The 4,281-nt window shown below is 49.1% G+C and overlaps 6 non-coding genes across 6 annotated transcripts; all 6 read right to left on the minus strand.

Annotated features, from left to right (window-relative positions):
* Positions 1-240: 240 nt before the first annotated feature.
* On the minus strand, positions 241-403 carry LOC135022072 (U1 spliceosomal RNA). The gene has a single exon (XR_010219238.1). It is a non-coding gene; the product is annotated as a U1 spliceosomal RNA (small nuclear RNA).
* A 152-nt stretch (positions 404-555) lies between these two features.
* On the minus strand, positions 556-719 carry LOC135022086 (U1 spliceosomal RNA). The gene has a single exon (XR_010219253.1). It is a non-coding gene; the product is annotated as a U1 spliceosomal RNA (small nuclear RNA).
* A 671-nt stretch (positions 720-1,390) lies between these two features.
* On the minus strand, positions 1,391-1,553 carry LOC135022050 (U1 spliceosomal RNA). The gene has a single exon (XR_010219217.1). It is a non-coding gene; the product is annotated as a U1 spliceosomal RNA (small nuclear RNA).
* A 152-nt stretch (positions 1,554-1,705) lies between these two features.
* Positions 1,706-1,869, minus strand: LOC135022094 (U1 spliceosomal RNA). The gene has a single exon (XR_010219261.1). It is a non-coding gene; the product is annotated as a U1 spliceosomal RNA (small nuclear RNA).
* A 671-nt stretch (positions 1,870-2,540) lies between these two features.
* Positions 2,541-2,703, minus strand: LOC135022052 (U1 spliceosomal RNA). Its single transcript, XR_010219219.1, has one exon. It is a non-coding gene; the product is annotated as a U1 spliceosomal RNA (small nuclear RNA).
* A 152-nt stretch (positions 2,704-2,855) lies between these two features.
* On the minus strand, positions 2,856-3,019 carry LOC135022088 (U1 spliceosomal RNA). The gene has a single exon (XR_010219255.1). It is a non-coding gene; the product is annotated as a U1 spliceosomal RNA (small nuclear RNA).
* Between the last annotated feature and the right edge of the window lie 1,262 nt (positions 3,020-4,281).

Here is a 4,281-nt window from a genome sequence, read left to right on the forward strand (position 1 = left end):
TTCAAGCTGATTTCTTGCAGCAGCTGGGCACTGTAACAGCTCCAGAGCTGCTCTGTAAGGCAACTAAAAGGGTGTGGGCCCTGCAGCACTACCTGTAGTTCGCATTGTGCGTTGGAAGGCACAAAGTAAGCAGACGGGAGAAGTCAGGATAGTGCGCAAGGGCATAGAAGGGAGCGGCTCAAGAAAAGAGAAGTGGAAACAGACAGCAAACTAGGCTGGAGAGAGACCTGAGACAAAGAGATCTGAATTATACGAGAGCCGACCAGGGGAAACACAAATTATGCAGTCGAGTTTCCCACATTTGGGGAAATAGCTGGAGCAGCACACACAGAGTGCAATGGGTGAGCCTTGCCCTGGGAGAAGCACCTTCATGATCATAGTATCTCACCTGGCAGGTAAGTAGGAGTTGGGCAAGAGCTGAGGAGGGTCGCTGCTCGGGCACCCCCCTGTCAAGTGAAGGAGATCCAACTGAGGCAGCACAAGAGAACTCTCGAAAGAAGAACAAGGCTAGAGGAAGATCTGAGACACAGAAATCTGGCTTTTACCAGAGCTGACCAGAGGAAAGCACAAACACAGTCCCCCACTACCACAAATAATGCAGTCGAGTTTCCCACATTTGGGGAAATCACAGGGGTCAGCATACCCAGAATGCAATGAATGAACCTCACCCTGGGAGAACAATCTTCATGACCATGGTATCTCCTATGCAAAATAAGTATGATTTGGGATAGGGCTGGGGAGGGCCGCTGCTCAGGCACATCTCTGTCAAGTAAAGGAGATTCAACTGAGGCAGCACAAGGGAACTCTCATCTGGGGACAACAACTGCAGGGAGAACACATATTTTCAGATGAACATGGGAGGGCAGAAGGCTGCCTAATACTGAAGCACCCCCAAACAACAAACCAAATGCAACAACTAGTACAAGCATTCCTGGGGGAAGGCCTGCTGCAGATGGATTTGCATATGGTGATGTCATCCAAGCAGTGGGTCAAAGTTGGCTTCAACCCTCGTCTGCATATGAAAAGAGAAAAGGGGCGTGCAGGGCATGGCGGCCTTTTGCGGCGCTTGGATGACCCCTAGTTCGCATTAAACACCTCCACCCTACTTCGGTGTGGGGCTCATGTTGGCTATGCCCCAGCCCCTGAAGCATTCAAGCTGATTACTTGCAGCAGCTGGGCACTGTAATAGCTCCAGAGCTGCTCTGTAAGGCAAGTAAAAGGGTGTGGGCCCTGCAGCACTACCTGTAGTTCGCATTGTGCTTTGGAAGGTACAAAGTAAGCAGATGGGAGAAGTCAAGATAGTGCGCAAGGGCATAGAAGGGAGCGGCTCAAGAAAAGAGAAGTTGAAACAGACAGCAAACTAGGCTGGAGAGAGACCTGAGACAAAGAGATCTGAATTATACGAGAGCTGACCAGGGGAAACACAAATTATGCAGTCAAGTTTCCCACATTTGGGGAAATCGCAGGAGCAGCACACCCAGAGTGCAATGGGTGAGCCTTGCCCTGGGAGAAGCACCTTCATGATCATAGTATCTCACCTGGCAGGTAAGTAGGAGTTGGGCTTGAGCTGGGGAGGGTCGATGCTCGGGCACCCCCCTGTCAAGTGAAGGAGATCCAACTGAGGCAGCACAAGGGAACTCTCGAAAGAAGAACAAGGCTAGAGGAAGATCTGAGACAAATAAATCTGACTTTTACCAGAGCTGACCAGAGGAAAGCACAAACACAGTCCCCCACTACCACAAATAATGCAGTCGAGTTTCCCACATTTGGGGAAATCATAGGAGTCAGCATACCCAGAATGCAATGAATGAACCTCACCCTGGGAGAACAATCTTCATGACCATGGTATCTCCTATGCAAAATAAGTATGATTTGGGATAGAGCTGGGGAGGGCCGCTGCTCAGGCACATCTCTGTCAAGTAAAGGAGATTCAACTGAGGCAGCACAAGGGAACTCTCATCTGGGGACAACAACTGCTGGGAGAACACATATTTTCAGATGAACATGGGAGGGCAGAAGGCTGCCTAATACTGAAGCACCCCCAAACAACAAACCAAATGCAACAACTAGTACAAGCATTCCTGGGGGAAGGCCTACAGCAGATGGATTTGCATATGGTGATGTCATCCAAGCAGTGGGTCAAAGTTGGCTTCAACCCTCGTCTGCATATGAAAAGAAAAAAGGGATGTGCAGGGCATGGCGTCCTTTTGTGGCGCTTGGATGACCCCTAATTCACATTAAACATCTCCACCCTCCTTCGGTGTGGGTCTCATGTTGGCTATGCCCCAGCCCCTGAAGCATTCACGCTGATTTCTTACAGCAGCTGGGCACTGTAACAGCTCCAGAGCTGCTCTGTAAGGCAAGTAAAAGGGTGTGGGCCCTGCAGCACTACCTGTAGTTTGCATTGTGCATTGGAAGGCACAAAGTAAGCAGACGGGAGAAGTCAGGATAGTGCGCAAGGGCATAGAAGGGAGCGGCTCAAGAAAAGAGAAGTGGAAACAGACAGCAAACTAGGCTGGAGAGAGACCTGAGACAAAGAGATCTGAATTATACGAGAGCCGACCAGGGGAAACACAAATTATGCAGTCAAGTGTCCCACATTTGGGGAAATTGCAGGAGCAGCACACCCAGAGTGCAATGGGTGAGCCTTGCCCTGGGAGAAGCACCTTCATGATCATAGTATCTCACCTGGCAGGTAAGTAGGAGTTGGGCTAGAGCTGGGGAGGGTCGCTGCTCGGGCACCCCCCTGTCAAGTGAAGGAGATCCAACTGAGGCAGCACAAGGGAACTCTTGAAAGAGGAACAAGGCTAGAGGAAGATCTGAGACAAAGAAATCTGACTTTTACCAGAGCTGACCAGAGGAAAGCACAAACACAGTCCCCCTCTACCACAAATAATGCAGTCGAGTTTCCCACATTTGGGGAAATCACAGGGGTCAGCATACCCAGAATGCAATGAATGAACCTCACCCTGGGAGAACAATCTTCATGACCATGGTATCTCCTATGCAAAATAAGTATGATTTGGGATAGGGCTGGGGAGGGCCGCTGCTCAGGCACATCTCTGTCAAGTAAAGGAGATTCAACTGAGGCAGCACAAGGGAACTCTCATCTGGGGACAACAACTGCAGGGAGAACACATATTTTCAGATGAACATGGGAGGGCAGAAGGCTGCCTAATACTGAAGCACCCCCAAACAACAAACCAAATGCAACAACTAGTACAAGCATTCCTGGGGGAAGGCCTGCAGCAGATGGATTTGCATATGGTGATGTCATCCAAGCAGTGGGTCAAAGTTGGCTTCAACCCTCATCTGCATATGAAAAGAGAAAAGGGGCGTGCAGGGCATGGCGGCCTTTTGCGGCGCTTGGATGACCCCTAGTTCGCATTAAACACCTGCACCCTCATTCGGTGTGGGGCTCATGTTGGCTATGCCCCAGCCCCTGAAGCATTCAAGCTGATTTCTTGCAGCAGCTGGGCACTGTAACAGCTCCAGAGCTGCTCTGTAAGGCAAATAAAAGGGTGTGGGCCCTGCAGCACTACCTGTAGTTCGCATTGTGCGTTGGAAGGCACAAAGTAAGCAGACGGGAGAAGTCAGGATAGTGCGCAAGGGCATAGAAGGGAGCGGCTCAAGAAAAGGGAAGTGGAAACAGACAGCAAACTAGGCTGGAGAGAGACCTGAGACAAAGAGATCTGAATTATATGAGAGCCGACCAGGGGAAACACAAATTATGCAGTCAAGTATTGGAAAATTCAGGGCTATGTCGTGTAGATGATGGCCTAACAGGAGGCTTTAAAATTTTCTTTCTAGTGTCCTTCGTTTGGGAGAAAAATGCAAAGGTACAAGACAGCTTTTCCTTGCCAATATCTCTCTTTTGCAAAGAGCTACGCATTGGAAAATTCAGGGCTATGTCGTGTAGATGATGGCCTAACAGGAGGCTTTAAAATTTTCTTTCTAGTGACCTTCGTTTGGGAGAAAAATGCAAAGGTACAAGACAGCTTTTCCTTGCCAATATCTCTCTTTTGCAAAGAGCTGCGCATTGGAAAATTCAGGGCTATGTCGTGTAGATGATGGCCTAACAGGAGGCTTTAAAATGTTCTTTCTAGTGTCCTTCGTTTGGGAGAAAAATGCAATGGTACAAGACAGCTTATCCTTGCCAATATCTCTCTTTTGCAAAGAGCTGCGCATTGGAAAATTCAGGGCTATGTCGTGTAGATGATGGCCTAACAGGAGGCTTTAAAATTTTCTTTCTAGTGTCCTTCGTTTGGGAGAAAAATGCAA

This window comes from Pseudophryne corroboree, unplaced genomic scaffold, assembly GCF_028390025.1.
Source record: "Pseudophryne corroboree isolate aPseCor3 unplaced genomic scaffold, aPseCor3.hap2 scaffold_381, whole genome shotgun sequence".
NCBI lineage: Eukaryota > Metazoa > Chordata > Amphibia > Anura > Myobatrachidae > Pseudophryne > Pseudophryne corroboree.